This window comes from Mobula hypostoma, chromosome 13, assembly GCF_963921235.1.
Source record: "Mobula hypostoma chromosome 13, sMobHyp1.1, whole genome shotgun sequence".
Taxonomy (NCBI): domain Eukaryota; kingdom Metazoa; phylum Chordata; class Chondrichthyes; order Myliobatiformes; family Myliobatidae; genus Mobula; species Mobula hypostoma.
The window spans coordinates 74,829,212-74,851,292 of NC_086109.1; the positions used below are offsets into that span (position 1 = coordinate 74,829,212).

Below are 22,081 nucleotides of genomic sequence, written 5' to 3' on the forward strand. Positions count from 1 at the left end.
GTCGTTATTAGCCATCGATGGCATCCACCCACTCTCCAGCATAGAAATCCATTTTCTAATGGCTGTTATTGCTTTAAGAAAGTCATTTGGGCACTGATAAATCCCAATGGTGGTTTATTTATTCTTTCAAAACAATAAGAATTCATGTATGAGGAAGCAGTTGGCTACTTGACTCTACTGATATAAAGCAATGATCTCCCAGTCCACAGCAAAGGTTGGCGTCCAGATGGTGGGGCATTCTGCCAGCACGCCACACCATAAACTGATGAAAACTGAGATAAAACCTGGGAATAAACACCAACTTTTTCCATCAGTTTGACATCACCAACTTCTTTTCTAATGTTTCTATGAAAGGAAGGGCATCATTAGCATCAAAAATTTCAAAAATGGGTAGGCAACCTGGCAAAGTTGGCATTTAATATCTCAAGCAACACACACAAAATGCTGGTGAATGCAGCAGGCCAGGCAGCATCTATAGGAAGAGGTACAGTTGACGTTTCGAGCTGAAACCCTTCGTCAGGACTAACTGAAAGAAGAGATAGTAAGGGATTTGAAAGTGGGAGATGTGAGTTTGTTAATATCTCAGTTTGTTTGTTGTTCCTTTCCATGCCTTCTGGCAGCAACTTTGCCATTTCTTTCGCATTTTTGACTGATTTTTGTGAGGCGGAGTTGCTAGGTCGATACTCAACCCATAAAAAACATGCAAGGAGCTGGCCAGATTCGAACTTGGGACCACTGGCCTCGAAGTCTGGTGTGGATGCCACTAAACCAGCAGCCGTCTATAATACCTTAGTGATCCCTGAGACTTAACTCAGCAAAATAAATAAATATATGAAGTTCTATGGGTTTGACTCCGCTATCTTGTATCTCCATTAGGATGGTGCACGACAGGATAGGAGTATGGAGGTGAGAATGTCCCCAGTCAGTCTTGTCTTTCTAGGTAGGGAAGCGTGGTTTAAAAAAAAAAGGCTGGAAAAGAGACGTAACAAAAGAGTTGTACAAGGTTTTCTACCTTCAATCACTTTTGAATGGCCAGCAACAAAGTTCCCACTATTCCTTTTGTTTAAATTATCTATTTGGACATTAGAAGGAGCAGAATCACTCTTCATTCCTAGTCGTGTTTTTTTTTGCATATGCACACATACAGTAAGGTGCAAGTACAATGAAAAACTTGTTTGCAAGACATCACAGGCCTGTAGAGCCAGGCGACACAGGCCTGTAGAGCCAGGCGACACAGGCTTGTAGAGCTAGACGACACAGGCCTATATTTTCAGACATCCCAAAACACACAGAATTTATGCAAAACGTTGTAAAGGTTGTAAAACAAGACAACAGTGCAAAAAATTACAAACAGAAACCAACTTCCTGATAGTACAAGAGGTGATCTGTCATGTTCACTTGTGAGGTAGACTCAAGGCCCATTCAAGAACTTGATGGTTGTAAGAAAGCCTAGCTGCTCCGGGCTTCGTGTCTATGGACTCACATTTGTTCTGAATGTTCTTGCTTGCTTTTATTGTTTGCACAATTTGTGTGTTTTTTTTCCCCTCCACATATTGTGTGTTGGTCTTTTTTTTAAATGAGTTCTTTCGGGTTTCTTATTGCTGCCTGTAAGCAGACAAATCTCAAGGTTGTACAAGTTATACATACTTTGATAATAAATGTACTTTGAACTTTGAAAGCAGTTGTTCCTGAACCTGGCATTGCTCATTCCCCTCCACTAAGAACCCTGCTTTATGATATCATCACAACTTAGCAAAGGCTATAGTGAAAGCCATCTTATTAAGTTTTCATACTTATTTTCTGATTCTGCTTGAAAGTGCAGTGTCATTTGTACAGGATGAGACAATGCTTACAATAACAAGTTCCTATTTAAATACAAATACGGAAATGGCCGATTAGATCACTGTGTTAGTCATTTCTCAGTCGCAGAGGAAACCTGCTGCTATTTGAAATTCATGTTTTCAAACAATTCTCAAGTGTTTAACACTTATAAAAGCTCACAGCACACTGACAACTTAAGAAACAGTCTTAAAACCTGGCCCCTCAGAAATAAAATTGCAACTGGACTCAATAATTAAACTGATTAATGTTTTCTTCACAAGCAATTTTTTTTCCACCCCAAACAATGAAACAGTAAGTCAATAATTTATTGCTACTAAACAATTATCATGTCTTATTAAGCTGCTGCTGACAGTACAATAAAGTTTCTGGGATAATGAACAGCCCTTTTACAGTGTGGGCTTTTCTAACCCTTCCCTTTACAAGTAGAAAGCAATGTAGTCAGTGGACTGGAACAATGCAGCACGATGCTCACATCTGGCAGGAAAAAATGCAATCAGATTATTGCAACAATGATAAAGTTAAAGCCTAGATTGCAAGAGGAGTTGCTTATTTTTAACTTAAATATTAGGAATGCAAACATAGAACAAGACAATGGGAAGATTTACACAAGAGATTCTGCAGATGCTGGAAACTCAGAGCGACACACAAACTCAGCAGGTCAGGCAGTGTCTATGGAGAGAAATCAAGATTTGATGTTTCAGGCTGAAACCCTTCCAAAAGAAATTTGAAGGGCTAATTTAAAAGAGGATTTGAAATACCACGGCATGCTTAATGAATGTAGAAGAGAAAGAAGGTAGTTGTTTTGGGGTTGGAACGAGATGGAGAAAAAGGTACATTGATTGCTCGGTAAAGAAGGATACAAGATTAGCAATCAATGTCAAAGCAAAGAAGCCAATGGAAGAGAGAAGAGGGGTACAATTAACTGGGCAGGGGTCCCTGACTTTTTTTATGCCATGGACCTATACCATTAAGCAAGGGATCCATGGACCCCAGGTTAGGAACCCCTGATAAATGAATGAGAGTTGTTAAGCTCAGATGACCACTACAGACAATTAATGAGCTTTCTCAGGGAGGCCAGATCAAAAGAAAGGTAATATAACAGAGGTCAAAATGGATCACGTTGGTGATGGAATGAATGTGGAGTTTCAAACTTAGCCCTGCTTAAGCTGATCGAGCACACTTGGGTTTATTTTGAACCAATATTAGAAAGAGAAGTGGGATTGGTTGCTTTGATCTAGTCAAGTTGATAAGAATTCCAGATTCTTCATGACTTAATGTCAAGGAGTTACATGACAATATTCGTGGAATTGAGTGTGGTGAAAAAAAGTAAAGCTGAAAGTCATCAGCTTAGATGTGGGTTAGCAATCTCAATAGTATGGGTTAGGGAAAGAGTGGGAATTCGTCAGCAAGCCAGAGATACTTATACACGTTCAAAAGATTAATGTGGTGAACTTGTGATGGCTAGGATTGATAATCATTGCAGAGCACAAGGATGAAGATGGGCCATAAGGAGACAGTGAGGGTGGTAAGATATCAATGATATCCATGCCCGTGGTACATTTGTCCGCTGAGAACACTGACAACACAACGTGGTTACAATCATTTTGACTATTGCAATCTCAGTCACAGCCAAGGCAAATGTCAGCCAAATGGGAATTTGACAAATTTGTGAGAAGGAGCATGGAATTCTAAGCTCTGGAAACACTTGGGATAACTTCTTCACCATTAAAAAAAAAGGTTTTCCTATCTCTTATCTACCCTAAAGTGCCTGAAACAATTTATTCTGCACTCTTAGTATTGTTTTACTTTATACTGTCTCAGAGCACTGTTGTAATAAATTGGTCTGAATGAATGGTATGCACGACAAGCTTATCAGTACCTGAGTATATGTGACAACAGTACACCAATTTTCCATATTGTTGGCATAGTATTAAATTCTGCAGCTCCAGAATGATAAACAGGAACTTTAAAAACGCAAGCTTATTGTGACTACATGAACCAAATGAAGCATACATTGCACATTTAATAGCACTGTTTTGAATTCCTGGAATCAGATGTCTGAGTCAGAAGGTTCCATTGTTTAAATGCCTCCTTACAATCCTCAAACCAAGAAATGAAATGCTTTGGGGAAGGGAATTTCTGTACCTCAATTGTGGTTACAATTTCTAATAACATAGTTCAATCACAACAGTCCCACCCAAATATTCCTGCAAATCTGCTGTAGAAAACAGATGTTTGTGTCTTGAGCAATGGAAACAGTAAGCTATTTAAAGAAAATTACTCAAATGTCTTGTAGGTTTAAAGAAATTATTGGCATTTACATAGTCTCACAATATTGCAAAGTATGTCATAGCTAAGGAACAGCCTTTGAAGGTTTTGTTGTAATGTCTGGAAAAGCTTAGCCAAATTGCATATAGCAAACTCCCATAAAACAAAGCCTTCATTAGAACAGTTTGCCAAACATCTGTCTCATGACAAAACAAATATAGTACACCGCAAGAAAGGAAAGCTGAATAGGGTGGTAATTACTCACATAAAAATGAACATTGTAAAAGTAAATGAATTTAAGTTTCACCAATGGCTTGGTAGGCTTCAAGGAAGTAGTGTAATTGTTAGTTCACACATACAGTACTAACATCAGAGGTAAGGTGAAATGTCCACCAAGTCCTTATAGCCAGTCCAATACATTTGCCTTTGGAACTAATATGGAAATATGCTTCAAATGAATGTATATTCTTTAACCACAGACAATAATTTTGAAACTACTGCAGAGGGAATAACCAGATGTAGACCCATCACTGAGCTACAGTTCATGTCTCTCATAATTCCGAGGGACACAATTCCAATTTTTGAGAGTACCGGAATTAAAGACAGCCAGCATGATTTTGTCAGAGCAGATCCTGTGTGATCATTGAGTATTTTTTCCCCCAAACAGGTATAGGGTTCAGGGCAATTTGAAAAGTGATAGAAGGCAGAGTGATGGCTATTTTTGTGATTGGAAACCTGTGCCAACTGATGAGAGAGGGTAATTCTAAAGGAAATTTAGTTTTATTGTTGCAGAGTAGTAGCTGACTGGAACATGCTCTCAGGGAAGTGGTAGAATCGATTCAACAGCAACGTTATGAGGCATTTTAACAAGCGTGTGTACAGAGAGAGAATGGAAGGATATGATTGTGTGCAGCTGGGCGGGACTCAAATGGCATCATGTTTGGCACAGAAATCGTGAGCTAAAGGGCCTCTTTCTGTGCTGTACTGTTCCACGTTCTATAAGTCTAACATGAAGGATAACAGGTTAAGAAGATTTGAGGAGATTTGACAAAGAAACTTTCTTGCCCAGGGGTGGTGAGAATTGAGAACCACCTTCCTATTTTAACCAATATCTTGTCTAGTATTGTGCAAAAGTTTTACGAGCCTGAACATATTCAGCATAACATCAAAAAGGTTAACAAACTTCTATAGATATGTTGTGGAGAGTGGATTGACATCATGGACTGGAATGGGAAAACCAATCCCACTGAATAGAAAAGGTAATAGATTCAGCCCAGTACATCATGAGTAAAGCCCTCCCAAACCACTGAGCAGTTCTACATGAAAAGCTGATGTAGGAAAGCAGCATCCACCGTCAGAGATTCTCACCACCCAGGCCATGCTCTTTTCTCGCTGCTGCCATCAGGTAGAAGGTACAAAAGCCTCAGGACTCACACCACCAGGTTCGAGAACAGTTACTATCCCTCAGCCATCAGGCTCTTGATCAAAAGAGGATGACTACACTCATCTACTGAGACTTTTCCACAACCAATAATCTCACTTTAAGAACTTTTTATCCTGTTATTTCACATTCTCGTTATTTATTGCTATTTATTTATATTTGCACAGTTTGTCGTCTTCTATACTCCATTTGACCTTTCATTGATCCTGTTACAATTACTCTTCTACAGATTTGCTGAGAAAGTCCACAGGAAAAAGAATCTCAGAGCTGTAGGAGTTGTATGTGGTGACACATATGTACTCTGATAATAACATTTACTTTGAACTATCTATCTCTATATATAATCGTATCTAATATTTTTGCACAGTACTGTACACGCTCAACATTTAAGACATTCTCAGACAGCACTTGAATCACCAACGCAGCAAAGGTTATGGACCAAGTTGTGCTAAAGATAATTAGCATAGATGGGTATGGACATGGTGAGCCAAAGGCCCACTTTCTGTGCTGCTTCACTTTATGACATTAGATGTGATGAAACAATTACACTATTTGCAATGTACTGAGTATTTTGATGATTACACAGATCCATGGTCCTTTTGACTTTCAAATATATTGTACATTCTGTTTTGAAACATTTGCATTCTGTATTATATAAGCTAATATGGTTCAGTTGATCAATACAACATTCATTGTTCACATTGAAACTAGGTCTTGCAAATTTTTTCATACAAATGTTTGCATTTTGCACTCATGAATAATCTATATGTAAAACCAAAAACAACTTGATTGTGCAACTTGAAATAAAATACATCAACTCTTTCCTCAGGCTTGTTGGCCATCTCTTTCACATGGACACATGAAGTGCCAATTCAGTATTTGGATCAAGTTGGGAGAAAGACTTCTGAAACTCATTTCAGAGTCACATGGTAGTCACAAGTACAGTAGGGCAGTTGAGGCAACAGAATTCTATTTCAACATTTCCTAGTCCGTTTACTGTTAACATTGACACCGAGCGCTGACAGTAACTTATGAGGACAGGAAATAAGTTTCAGAGAAGGAAAGTTCACATACAAGTCAAAGCCTAATTTCCTTGGAAAATGATGCTATGGACCAAAATGAGATTTAAAACAGTTTTTCAAAGGCTTCTTAGCAAAACTAGCTGCTCTCTCACTGTGTTGACTTAATTAGGAAGGAAATACCATTCCTGTTGCCAAAAGAAATCAAACTTAACACTTTTAGGTAAGTGAGTGCAATGTTGAATGCTTCAAAGGTTATAGAATGCACATGGGAGCAAACTACTAAGAAGCTGTGCAAACTACTAAGAAGCTGTTGAAACCATCCCAAGTGCAGCCCAGTCACCAATTCAGTTAAAAACAACCCGATTAGCTGCAATAGTCATTAATTTCAGCAATGTGATGCAGCAATTTCTGACCTTCCCTGAGCTCAAAGTGGCAATCTTCCAATGTAAAAAGCACAGTATCCCATTCTGAACTGTAAATCTACACTCTAGCTATGCATCGAAGCAAGTTTTAAATTGCAGATTTGACTTCATAAAAGGATTAAAAAAAACTGTGTGATATGTTTCAGTGAACAACGGTTCCACAGACAACATCTTCCAGATAGCCAATCTCTTCAATTATTTCACTTTTTCTACATCTTCTGTTTGTTTCTTTTGTCTTGTTTGCGTTACAGAAATTGTTGGAGCCTGCGGTGTGCAGTTTGGAATTTTATTGAATGATGTAGTGCCCTGCTGCGTTTGGACAGCTGCCTCACGAAGAAGATCAGAGATAGGGACCCGAAAAGGACTAACAACTCGAGCAGGGTCGCAAATGACTCCATCTCGAAGTAGTGAGGAAGACTGAAGCATCGAGGTGAATGCTGAGGAGATAAAGCGATCGCTCTGAACAGAGGGCACCAGAGTGGCGACAGTCAGCAGCTGGGCCGCTGGCAATCAGGCCCAGGTCAGCAGTGCTCGGGCCTGGTGTGGCGGTCATTCTTCACAGAAGGACTCAGTTCATGTGGCCGCTTCCTTGTGTGCTGACGCAAAGATGTTTTGGATATTCTTAAATTGATGTGATTATTGGAATGTACTTTATATTTGTCTCCTTCAGTTTTTCCACTGTTTTCTTTCTTGTGGCTGATTGGTGAATGGGTGATCTGTCAATTTTTTGTGTGTGTGAGGAGGAGTTGGGGGTTTCGATGCTACTGTTGCTGTTCTTTGCAGCGAGTGAGGGAGTCAAAGATCAGTATTGTCACTGTAGTTTTTTCCTGTGGGGAGAGGGTGGGGGATTTCGTTATGCTTCTTTTTCATGCCGGGGGTGGGGAGTTGATGTCTTTTATTTTAACAAATCCCATGATCTTTCGTTATTTCCTGGCTATCTGGAGAATACATATATCAGAGTTGTGTTGTACATGCATACTTTGACAATAAAATAAAGCTATGAACACGATTCCTTACCTGGATATCACTATTTTATTCACAGTGATCTCTTCAGCTGATTAATTTACTGTTTAAAATATCTTAAAATTCACATCAGGAGTATACCATCAAAATGCCAGACTTTACTCAAAATGATTGATCCAGCAGGCAGTGTGGTACGGCAGCAGCGACCTTTTGGATCTGGTGCTACTTTAATTTAGTTTTTAAATTTAATTTTATGGCACAATTAGGGTTTAGGGCAATGATAACGGAGCGACTATCTACCATCGCCAGATACTGCTCAATACAGAGATCACCCAAAAACAAACCTTCATGAAGATCTGCTGGCTAAATTGCACGACCTCGTCTTGCTGAGAAAATCGGGCCCACAGTCCTTGGATTTGCCTGATCCCATTGGCCAGAGGTGGGGACGTCGTAAGCAGTGTGCAAGGAAGCGGAAGTGAGGCCAGCGGGCAGGAGTCTGTGCCAGGAAAAAAGCAAGCCCTAGCCGGCCAGCTCTCCCGTCCATTCTGCTCTCCAATGTCTGCTTGCTGAGGAAATCGGGCCCGCAGTCCTCGGAGTCGCCTGATGCCAGAGGCCGGAGCTGGAGACATCGTAAGCGGTGTGCGAAGAAGCGGAAGCGAGGCGAGTGGGCAGGGGTCCATGCCAGGAAAAAAGCAAGTCAGCTGGATCTCCCGTCCATTCTGTTCTCCAATGGACATTAAATTGGACTACATCCGACTCCATTAAAATAGTCGGCAGGAGTACAGAAACGGACGTGATCCCGGACGCTGCTTATTTATGTAACAGTTTTTCTCCCAAGCCACTGGACTACCAACCTACTGCCCTCCGCTGACTATTGTCTTGTTTATTATTTATTGTAATGCCTGCACTGTTCTGTGTACTTTATGCAATCCTGGGTAGGTCTGTAGTCTAGTGTAGTTTTTGTATTGTTTCATGCAGCACCATGGTCCTGAAAAACATGGTCTCGTTTTTACTGTGTACTGTACCAGCAGTTATGGTTGAAATGACAATAAAAAGTGACTTGACTTGACTTGATAAATAGCCACATTCTGGTCAAACTGAAACAGAACATGTGCAACATCATCAATCTGAGCGAGTAGAAAACTGTCTAGGTTTGTCCCGCTCATAAAGTGTTAGAGAAATCTAATCTACCCAATTACTGTCGTAACCATATCATCAAAGTTACAGTGCTATCAAGTGACAGTGATTTATCAATCAAGCAAAGTTTGGATAGGTAGATGGATGGTAGGGGTATGGAGGTCTATGGTCCCGGTGCAGATTGATGGCAGTAGGTAATTTAAATGTTTTCGGCATGGACTAGATAGGCTAGAGGACTTGTCTCTGTCCTGTACTTTTCTATGACTCTAGTAGTCTGCTTACAGTTACCCACAAAGATCACTTAGATCTCATTACAGGCTTGGTGCAAACATGCTCAAAAGAGCTCATTTCCTGAGTAATAGTGAGATAAATTGTCTGCCTTAAAGTCAAGTCAGAAGTTGGCCAAAAAACTATATTAAGCTGAAGTCAACTTTTCATGACCTGAAGCAAACGTACAGGAAACTGGCTGTGTTTATTAGACACCCACTAATGGAGTTCTAGGGCAGTACTTCTCCTTAGCAATGTCCTACAATCAGCTGTATTGTCAAAGGCCTTCTCACTATCATGAGTGCAAGGCATTTTCCAGTGCTTCAGTTCCATTTGTAGCACCCAATATAATGATGCACTAGCAAATGCATGCAGCAAGATATCAACAGCATTCCGATAGATGGCCGGCTAATCTGTGCCACATGAGTGTCAGTGCTTTTTCCAAGAACAATTGGCTGTGGGCAAGAAATGTAAGCTTTGCCCACTATCGGTGCTTGTACAGAAGAAACAGAAGACTGACAAACAACTTGGATTTCCAGCACCACGAATGACATACTGTAGATGTTGCTTGCAAATCACTCTACTTTAGCTTGTCATAGCACATACTTCTAGACTACAGTGCAGAAAGAGCTTCTGAAAATTATTCAAAACTGGTGAAGAATAAATATCAAGACAGTCAATCCAGTTAGTAGAAAGCATTGTCAAGTACTTTTCACTAGGTCTTATAACAACCAACCGAAAAAAAACAGAATGGATCTGTTCAAAGACATCTTTGTTACTTGCAGGGAAAAGCACCTCTGCTCCCCATGTATGGCAGGCTGCTTCCAATATACAGTTTACAAATTGTGCTTTTTTTATACAAGTTTTCAAGCTATTCTTTGGCTATTAACTGTTTTGGAGGTCAGCTCCTCCAGTGCAGTACAACTGCAGTACTCAAGGTCACATGGTATATCAATCACCCCTTAGTTACATAACACACAATAATTAAGATGTTAGATGCTTCTTGCCACATACACACTAAGCTTATAGCAAAGCACTCCCGGATTCATTTTATTACTTTGCAAAATTAAATATATTTCCACTGTATCAACCTCAAGGTCAGCTAAAAATGACTCAAAGATGGTACTTGAGCATAAGGACTGTCATATCTTGCGCTTCCACTGCTTTGCCTGTACTTGTGCAGAAACCAGTGATTTGAATAAGTTATCTGTGATGTAGAGAGCAAAAGTGAAGTTCTGGTGCTCCCAAAGGTTAAATGATATGGATGTTACAATGGGGCACCAATATCTATTTCATTTTGAATAGTTTTTGCACATGTTCTTCAGCTGGAGATGTTCTATCCAGTAGTCAATCCAAAGGCTCAATTCTTATGAAGCTGGTGTGGTCCTTATGGCCGAGGATGGCAGGCCAACAAAGGCAGTGCTGGGGGAAACCATTGGAAACTACACTGTGGTGGTTGGATAACATGGGGTGAGGGGTGGGAGTTGGATGAAAAGGTGCATTTTGCCTTATCACTTTTCAGGTGGTTTAGTGGGTCGACAAAGGCATCAGAATTTCTGATGTCATGGTCATGCAGAGTGGAAAGGGGGAAGACCAGTTGGATTATTAAGATTGGAAGGTGCAAGAGGGATTTTGGCAAGGATGAGAAATGGCATTGAATTGAAGCTTCTCCACCCCCTCCCCCCAGGAGTTTCAGCAGAGCAGAATAGTTTGTCGGGAGTTGGAGGGAAATGTCTTGAGCTTGGAGATGGCAGGCTGGTGCAGCGAAAGCTGATCAGGACAGATGAAGGGAATTGGTAAGCAAAAGACCTCCCACACAAGTACTGGAGTCCAGCTTAGCAGAGGGAAGACCAGAGGGTCCTCAGACTGCTCATCCATTACGATTGTGCCAGGAACAACATGGTCTAGGTTGCCTGATAGTGCTCTGAAAAAAGTTTCTTTTTTGCTTGGGATATGATATCAACCAGCACTTAACAAGTTTGGAAATCACATCAAAATGCAAAAGTTCAAATATCTCAGCAAAAAAAAACTTTCAGTCACAACCTGCTAAGAAAGTGTATTATGTGTTTGAGTTTCTAAGCGTGTTTGTCCAATAAAATGCTTAAATGAGTGAGAGTGGAAGTGTATTAAGGTCAGAATATTGAATGAGAAAGATAAGGTGTGATGCTGCGATTTTAAGAACAGCCTTATTACCTAGGCTGTTATTAAAATGGCATCATCATACTTCAGTACAGTAACCGGTTACTAATCATTTCCAGGTGATGGCTATTTTGAGAAGTGCTATTTAAATTAAGTAAGTGAGGAGGGTTGCTGTTGTGAAATTATTCCCAGCTGTTACACATCCACATACTGCATGGGATTTGTGACTTTCTGCAAAACATTGCACCATAACAATCGCTTCAAGACAACTTACAAAACGAGACGTGTTTGTGCAATTCCTTTAAAACAAACTAAATGATTGCAAGACAAAAAATAGAGGCGTAAACACAAGAGATGCTGGAAATCCAAAGCAACACACTCAAATTGCTGGGGGAACTCAGCAGGTCAGGCAGCACCTATGAAGGGGAATAAACGGTCGACTTTTCGGGCTGAGACCATTCGTCCGAACTCCAAAGGAAGAGGGAAGAAGTCTTAAGTTCTCCTTCAAAAGTCTTAGCCTGAAATATCAACTCTCCACAGATGCTGCCTGACCTGCTGAGTTCCTCCAAATTTTTTTGTGTGTTACAACAATTACAGAAGTTACATCATGCTTTGTGTAGTAATCACTGATCTGGACTAGATTCATAATATTTAATATAAATGGAGATACATAGGCATTTTGTAAATCAGTGAAATACTGTCCTGAAACATAAAGCTTAGCAATATTTTCAGGCTGTCAGTGGAATTCAGTGCTAATTTTTGTGTATAGTAATGCAAAACTCGAGATTCTGCAAACTTGTAAGCTTTAAAATAAATATAATCATCTGTCTCAAGCAAAAATTGTCAATGTGATGAGTTTGGATGCTAGTCAAGAATTAACACAGAACCAACCCAGCATTCCCAAGGCATGTTGAACATGCAATGAAGTGTTCCTTATCAACATGTAACCAAATCCTGTTCAGTAAATGTTGTGCTACAGGCAAAACCTGATACATATAGTGAGAAAATGAGACTATCATTTCCAGAGAGCAAACTTTTCAAACAAAGTTATGAAATGCCATTCATCACCTGCTAATATGCTTGTCAAGCACGAAATCACGTTCAAAAGTGCAGTGCGAGCATGGAATCAATCTGAGCTGCCCGTCTAATTTCTAGAATCTGATGTGAATCGACTAGCAATTCCAGATTCTTGCGCACGCAGTTACAATGAATGCCAAGACAATAAAATACACACATGGTTTTAATATGATGAATACATTTATATTCATCATGCGAAAAGCAACCATTGAAAATTAAAGAAACAATCCTCTGCACCCAGGACATACCCTCTTCACACTGTTACCATCGGGAGGGAGGTATAGAAACCTGAAGACACACACTCAGTGATTCAGGAACAGCTCCTCTGCCTCTGCAATGTGATTTCTGATTTGTTTTTGCACTACTTATTTTAACCTACTTATTTAAAAGATATACTTAATGTAACACCTTTTCCCCCCTCTAGATTTATTTATCAGGTATTTCATTGTACTGCTGCCATAAAGTTAACAAATCTCACGACATACGCCAGCAATATGAAACCTGATTCTGATTCTAAAGGACTTCTACTTTGAATAACAGCACTTGGCACGACAATAGGTCTGTTCATCCTACAGCAATCACATATTCAAAGACCTGACATCTTGCACGTTCAAACACTGGCAGCTCAGTGTTATAAGTACTTGCAAAGCAGTGAAGAAAACATACTACGCCATGAGTGATTTTCTCTGCATCTGTGCTTCACCAGAGTGTCAACCTAATTCACAGTTCCATTCCTGATTTGAATCACTACTAGAATGAATACATGTCAATACATCCCATCTGGAAAATAGGGTCTTATATGCCGGTCTGCTGTTGATACACTTCAGTTTGGCAATTAATACAATCATACCCCAGGAATCTAGTGGGGGAACTGTCCTCACTGGGTCTCAACGCCTCTCTCTGTTACAGGATCCTGGACTTCTTAACAGAAAGGCCTCTGGTCCCATTATGCTGAGCACTGATGCTCGCAGAATCGTGTGCGCAGCCCACTGCTGCTCACGCTGCTGATGCATGACTATGTCATACGATTCAGCTCAAACTGTGTCGCCAAGTTTGTGGATGACAGACAGTGGTTGGCCTCATTCAACAACGATGATGAGTCAGAGTACAGAGAGGAAGTGGAGTACCTGGTGGGCTGGTGTGAGAACAACAACCCAAGTCTGAACATGGAGAAGACCAACGAACTAATTGTGGACTTGGAGAAGGTGCAGATGAGCCATCCCCCTCCGTGTATGCATTTCTCCTGTATAGAGAGAATTAAGTGCACCGCGTTCATCACGGACAACCTTACCTGGTGCCTCCATATCACTTCCCAGAATAAGAAGGCACCGCAGCGCCCTCACTTCCTGCGAAGATTGAGGCAAATAAGGCTCCCCCACCCAGAATCTTAAGTGAATTTTACAGGAGCACCATTGAGAGTGCCTGACAAGCTGCACTTCTGTCTGGTATAGGAGCAGCTGAGCATCAGACCTTTACACACTGCTCTGGAGAAACATTGTCTTGTTTGTCGGTATACACTGTTACGTACCCCGTAACTGGGTTGCCAAACCAGCAGAAATGGATCACTCAGTTGGAGTCTGGAGTACTAGAACTAAGAAAGTTTTATTAAAGAAACAAGCAACACAGTAATCGAAAGGATAATAAATGCAACAGTTCAACAATGATAACCACACATGCGCACAGAATTAAGATAACAGCATCAATCAAGCTCTATCGTTGTCTAGGGGTAAATGACCAAATTTCAAAATGACTCAAAGTTCAGTCCAGTTCAGTTCGCAGTAATCGTTGCCATGGCGATGGACAACGTCGGGGGAAGAGAGAGATAGAACAGGAACAACTGATCATTCAGAACACTGCTTCACTCACAGACCGGCGAGATGGCTCACAAGCAGCTTTTGGGCAGGTCCTTGGTGATGTCACCTGAGGTCACCGACTGTGACCCCTCCTCCAGATGCGGTCGATCCTCTGCAGTGAACCCGGCACCCAGGCAAGGGCGGACACACACCGGGTTCCCGCTGATCGTACCTTTCCACCCTGGTCGTTGTCTGGTACTTCTCACCCACTCGTGAGAGGCGCACCGCTTCCAGGGTCTCGTTACCTCGGGTGGCGTGTGTGTCCTGCCTTAGCGAACCGGTCCCTTTTTATCCCCCTGCTGGGGTATCGCCTGTCCATCACTTCAAACAGTTCAAGGTTCAAAGGGGGGAGCCGCTCCAGACAGCTCTCTCTCTCCCACGTCCCTTCATTACACATCTCCAGACGCTGCTCCATTGTTCCTTATCTCTCCTTCCCCTGAGGGCAGGTGGCAGACCAACTGCTGATGCCACTGATGCTAACCCAGGCCAGCAAACATCTTAATTTTATGTGTATTCTCATAACAACACGCATATGGTTAAAGACAACAAACTTATAAGGATAAAGACTGGGCTTCTTGTCTTCATTACACTTTTGTTTAGAAGGATTTAATTCTCTATTTAAACCACTGAGTATGTCTGTTCACTCCAACTTGAATCAGTCAAATAAATATTTGATCAGCATACAAATCTGTTTATAAAAGCAACATCTGCAGATGCTGGACATCTGAAATATACTGGAAAACTTCAGATAATTACATGGCATCATTTAACATACAGTGAGGAAAGGAAATATCAGATGAACCTAACAGGCAAGCAGGAAGAAAGAGCAAGAAGAGAAGACAACAGTGCCCTGAAACATGCAGCCTGAAGAGTGTGTCGTTGTATACCGATAGCTGTTTCACCTCAGGCCCAATGATTGAGGGTGGATGGGAGGCGGAGGGTCTGAGGGGCCAGTGATCAACGTTGGTTGAACTGAAAGGGTGATGACCGGCTAGAAGCTGCTAATTCGTGCTGCATGGGTCAGGTCAGTCAGTGCAGAGCACCGTGATACAGTGAGCTGCTGGGGAGGGCACTTTAAGAAATATTGAATGGGAGCCCAGTTTTATGTATTGTGAAGAATACATGATTGTGCTAGGAATGCACAACAGCCACTCAGGACAACACGGACTAATTCCTCTGAGGAGGAATGATTTTATTCAAGTGTGCCTGACGAGGAAATTCCATCAGGAACAAGGTGTGAATCTTGATGGGAGTATGGAGTGTTTATCCAGTTGGGCCGCTGGAGGGTCGTGCACTGATCCAGAAATGCTGGCAGTCATGTTCCACCCGGAAAATTAATCAAATTTCACGTCATATGCCGGTGATAATAAACCTGATTCTGAAAAGAAAATCTCAGCACTATTCACCCAAAATACAAAGCCTTAATGCTCCAATATGATGTCCTTTTATTGGTACTGAAGAAGTTAATGTCAGCATTTTTAATCAAGTATAGGGGAAGACGAGGGGGAGTGGGAGGAGGAGGAGAAAGGAAAGAGATGGGGGAGGGAGAGGGGATAATGGTGCAAGCCAAAAAGGACACAGTCTCCTGACAAAGAACAAAATAGGAGGTTCAGAGAATGTGTCCTTGGCAACAACAGAACCATGACTGCCATCATCCAGTGGAAAGATTGTTCTTAAGTTATTATATTGTTCAGAAGGTTGTAAAGTGTTTTCCTGAAAAATCGATTCTGTTTCTCGAGCTGTCATTGAGTTTGTCAGGAACCAAATACAAGAACTGAAAAAGGCATAGGGACAAGGACTTAAAAGCATAAGCAAGGGGAAGCACAGGATCATTCTGGTGGACTCAACGGAAGTGAAGGAAATGAAAAACTATTGGATCATCGAGTTCGCTGCACGGAACTACAAACAAACTACGGTTTCTCGTGGAAGTAATTGCCCGAGCTCTAAACGATGAGGAAAACAAGTGTTGCATCGCTGTCATTTCCTTGGTAAGGTGCCGTGAGAAAGGGAGCAAAGTCAGTGCCGACAGGAGGAATAAGCAGGTTGCAGCATAGGCAGTGATCTTTTTGGAGGGCTGAAAGAGAAACCTTTTCTTAAATAAAAATACATTAATCACAGATTCAAACCACAACAATACAATCACATTACAAACAAAACCTAGACAAATCAAGGCTGACACAGACTAAACCAACACATTCCCGTGCTCATTTTGGATGGCATTAATCCCCTGAGGTGTCCAACAGCCTCAAAACACCTCTACGTTCCCCGTGGAAACACGCTGGAGGTGGCGGCCTGACAGAGGTGGCAGAAAGGCACATTTTGCACCCAAAGGCTAATGGGAGTGAAAGGCAAAGAGAGGACAGTCTCTGCTACGTTTTGGAAGAGGGAGAAAAGGGGTCAAGTGCTGACGTGCAACGAGTGGGCTGGTCCCAGATGCAGCCCCTGTCCAAGTAAATGAAGGGGAACTGTGATTTAAGGGAAAATAACAGGAGCATAAATATGGAAATTAACAATGTGTGAGCATATACAGCAGGGATAGAAACTGGGAGAAGGTAATGGAGTTTTTACAGAAAGGAGGAACCACTGTAATATGAGAAAAGGAGGCAAGGAAGTAGACTATGATGTAACGAAGCATGTACACATTTCATCATCGCAAACTAAATGATGAGTATATTTAAACAATAATTTTTTTTATCACAATTGCATTTTACACTTATTTAAACTAGGCATGGCTTTGAAAGGAAAGAGGTGACGTCCCATTAATAAGTGACTGATTAACTCAGTCCCATGGCTATTATAACCACTTATTTACAAGTACCTTATTTTTTCAAGTTCAACCAGGCAGGATGACGTTCTCATTCTCATCCAACAAAGGTCATATGTGAAACAGAACTTGGTGGCACGCAATCCTCAACCTTCGGTTAACCAGACACAGCTATTACATGGGAAGCTTATTCTATGTGACTAGGTTAGTATTTACAGCAGTGGACAGGAGCTCTTCATACTCTGATGCTTGATTTCTCTCCCCACCCACCTTCTGCACATTCATCTCTTCCTTTGAAAGGAGACATCGTTTTGACCAGGCCCTGAATCACTGCGCCTCTGAACTGCCTTGGGGTACCTCAGTGTCACTGTTTTTGGAGGAAAGGTGTCACTTTTCACAAGGTCGTTTTCACATTCGCCTTAACTAAGCAAAGAACATCAGTGAACCAGCAAATTGACACAGCATTTCAGTTTGACACAAAAAAATTCCATTGAAGTCAATACTGTATTCCGCGATGGTTTTAGCATCATAAGCAGGTTTATCGATATACCAATACATACGTCAACCACTTTTGCATTTCAAAAACCTGAACCACTTCCTGGTTGTGGTGGTGGGGTGGGGGAGGGAGGGGCAGCTGCACAAATAACCCAGTAATTTATCATTTGTAATAGAATAAATGTGGTTCTTCACAGCAGCTTGTAAGGTGTTGAGGAGTCATGACACTTGTAAAAGTGAACTACATTTAATGAGCAGTTTACTCCAAGGCCTGAAGGGAGCTTTTTCACATAGGTGGGACAAGGCTCAGTTCCACATGAAAATCTGGGCAAGCTTTCCTCGCTTCACTTCAAAAATGCTTCTTTTATGTCTAGCCGCTTTGCTTTATCAAGCCAGATATTAAAATTTCAAATGGAAACTGGATTCTCACAACATTTTCCTTCAAAATGTCTTATCTCAAACTGCTGATCTGGAAAGACTGACTTTACAGACAGTAGCTCTAAAGGATACAAGGTCCTCACAAACACACTAATGAGTGAAAGATATTTTACGCCTACAGCAGACCTAAGGAACCATTTGAAAGAGGATAGTTTTAATGGAACATCAAAAATCCTGTCATTTCTGCTTGTTTTCTTGACCTGTATGACAAGCACAAGACCTCATGACAACATCCTTGATCATCCATGAGACAAAGCAAAAGTTTATTTGCAGTGTCCATGCTGATCTCAAGTACCAATGACTGACCAGTGCTCAAACTGTTTGGTTACCTCCATCAACCTTGTCTCAAGCCAACAGCAGCGACAGGAGCAGTGACAAAAGAAAATCAGTGTTGAATATCTCAAGGGACCTGAAGTAGTCGCTCTTTTCAGACAACACAGCAATGACAAGTTGATGACTGCCAATCCAACAAGCTGAAGAGAGTTTGTGATATCTGGACTGCCCCAAACTCCATCATAATTAGCTCTTGCAAACAGACATTTCCCTTCTCCACCAGAAAACACCAGCGCAAGTTTGATGAGAAAGACTAGGGCATCTAGTCAATAATCAACCACTAATTCAGGGCACACTTCAATTGGATGCTCCATCAGATCTCATATGAAAGGAAACAGTTCTATAGGCAACTAAAGGGCGAGATTCAACAGAAATCCAATGACATAAGATCAGCTGGTGGGTGGAAAGGGCATAGGATATCTAGCAGTTCACTGTAACCATGACAAACATGGATTTTTCAGCATTCAAAACCACCCACAGCCCAAACATCCAATGACACATCCAACTCTGATCCAAGGACAGACGTAAACTTTTTAAGGACTGAGCTTCAGCATCTGCTGGAAGGATCTCTTGGAAGAGTTCCTCAATCACAACCATATTGTTGATGTAGATGTCCTTGACTCCATCCTACAGCAAATTATCCAGACTAGTCTCACCAGTAAACCATACTGACAAGAAGCTTAAAAAGGCTACATGCAAAATGTAAAATAACTAGGCCTCAGAAGAAGTTCTAAACATTGGTGGACAGGACTTTTCAAAGGTTCAAAGGCTCATTTATTATCTAAGTATACAACTCTGAAATTCTCCTTCTCTGGATAGCCATGAAACCAAGAAAGATAAAGAACAGCAGCATGATCATCAGCCCCCAAATCATTCCTCCCCACAGAAAACAAACAAATAAAAATGAAACTGGCACATCTGCCCCCAAATATCCTACCCCTGCACACAAAAAACAAAAAAGTTTGCGCGAAAAACACAGACTATAAAAACTATAAGACTGAAAAAAAAAGACTATAGTCCAAATCCATAACCAAAATGCAGAAAACCTGGGTAACAGCAGCAGGCTTTCCCCTCTCAGGTCACAGCGTGATCCCCATTATCAAAAGGCAGGCAGCCAATGCTCAACTTCCAGATTCACCTTGATGTTTCACTCTCCCCCGTCGCTTTGATCCACAAACAATGGAAGCACTAATCGGTGAAATGGAGTCGAACAACAGCTCATGCCCTGTCCCGCAGCCTTCTCGTCACGAAGTTCATGAACGCTCCCTGTCTCCTGGAATCCTCTCGGAGACCGCAGAGCGCTAAAACACTGAAACCATCTCCAAACTTCCGCATTCGCCTCGATGTTTCAATCTCACAAAATGTCACAAATTCATCTCCATGTCTAAGAAGAGACCTCAGAGATATTGTAAACTTTAAGGAAACAAGCCTGTTTGCAATAACTAATGTGGGTTCCCCGTCAGAGGATTCTTCTCAATCCTAGTGGCTAAAGAATTACTCTCTAAATTGCAGTATAAATTTCATTTATCTACAGCCATAGTGGGCATGATCTTTACCACACAACTCCAAGAGAACATGAGGGAGCAAGATAACCACTATATGTTTTCTTTTATGACACAGTAAATCTCCCAATGCCACCACTCTAAAGAAAGGAGTTCCCAAACTTTATTTTTATATCATTAAGCAGGTTGAGAAGTCCTGCTCTAGAGGGAGCCTCTGTCTGTGATGATTCATGTTGAAAATTACTGGGACCACCACAGGGAGAGCCTTAACACAGACAAATGTTAAGCAAGGCTTCTCAATCTTTCAAGCACATGTGTTGGCTATGTTCTCAATCTTTCTTTCTCCTGCGCTACACTTCACTTCCATCCAGCTTCCTTTTGGAGAGGACTTAAATCACAGTACAAGTGGGAAGATATTCAACCCACATTGCCTCACCCTAGAGCAGGGTTTCCCAACCTTTTTTACATGGAGCCTTACATTAACCGAGGAGTCCGTAGACTCCAGGCTGGGAAACCCTACTAGAGCTGAGGTCATTCCAGTCACTGGGCCGCAGTATTCGGTTGATGTTTTCTTAAGGTGGGAGCTTGAGTTTCAAGTCATTGTTGAATTATTCACTAGAAGAATACCCAAGAAGAGCACTTACACTTAACATCCACAAATCCAAGGTCTCCTACCAGCTGGCGTACAACATTGCCCTTTGACAAAAATGGTCCACAATTGGATTCTGGAAAACATGGACCAATTTTCCATAACTTGAGGACCACCTGGCGCCAAAAGCAGACGTCAATGAAGAACTACTTTGTTGCCTGTGGAGAGGAGTACCTCAAGATCAAGACTTTAAACCTGGCACAAAGTTAATAGCTAACAAAGCAGAACACACTCAGCGATTCAGGAACAGCTTCTTTCCCTCTGCCATACGATTCATAAAAGGACATTGAACCCATGACCACCACCTCACTTTTTAAAAAATATATACATATTTACTGTAATTGATTTACTTACGTATTTTCTTTCTATATTATCACATATTGCATTGTTTTGCTGCTGTTAAGTTAACAAATTTTATGACAAATGCTGGTGATAATAAATCTGATTCTAATTCTGAAATGATTGCTGTTCTCTCTATGCTCTGAAACATGGAGTAATCACAGCAGTTGCCTCAAAACTGCAGAAAAGTATCTGCAATAGTATCGACACTCAGTAGCCACTTTATTAGATTCACCTGCTTATTAATGCAAATATCTAATCAGCCAATCTTGTGACAGCAGCTCAATGCATAAAAGCACACAGACATGGTCAAGAGGTTAAGTTGCTGTTCAGTCCAAACATCAGAATGGGGAAGGAATGTGATCTAAGTGACTTTGACCATGGAATGATTGCTGGTGCCAGAAGGGGTAGTATCTCTGAAACTGCTGACCTCCTGGGATTTTCATGCATAACAGTCTCCAGCGAGTTCACAGAGAATGGTGTGAGAAACAAAAAAAAACATGCAGTGAGCAGCAGTTCTGTGGGCAAAAAAAAGCCTTGTTAGTGAGAGAAGGCAGAGGAGAATATGCAGACCAGTTAAAGTAGGAAGGCAAGAGTAACTCAGATGTCCATGCATTCCAACAGTGGTGTGCAGAAAAGCATCTCTGAACACACATGTCGAACTTTGAAGTGGAAGGGTTACAGCGGCAGACATACATTCTGTGGCACTTTATTAGGTACAGAAGGTACTATAAGGAGGCCTCTAAGTGTATGAAGTATTGTCTAAATTCAACAGCAAGCTGAATGAACCAATGCCAGAGTACACACCCAGAACAAGGCACCAGCACCAAGTCCCTATTATTCACAGTTAGCTAGGCAGGCCAAGACATTCCCATACCCAACTACACCCTCTAAACAGGCTTCCTATTCAGAGCCGTCATGGCAACAGATTACTAGGTGGACAAGGAAATGATTCCAAGATGTTCTCAAAGCCTCCATGGAATGGTCTACCATCTGCAATGACTTGTGGGAAACTCTAGCCCATAGAGAAGAAGCTTTCAATATTGAGGAAGCACACAAAAGCTCAGTGTAAATGGTGGAAAGAGGTGTTACAATTGCAAATGACACATTTGCTCATCACAATACGTCCC

At 41.4% G+C, this 22,081-nt stretch overlaps 1 protein-coding gene across 3 annotated transcripts in view; it reads right to left on the reverse strand.

The window, feature by feature from the left end:
* atp8b4 (ATPase phospholipid transporting 8B4) overlaps positions 1 to 22,081 on the reverse strand; it is a 314,904-nt gene that overhangs the window by 249,881 nt on the left and 42,942 nt on the right. The window lies entirely within an intron of this gene.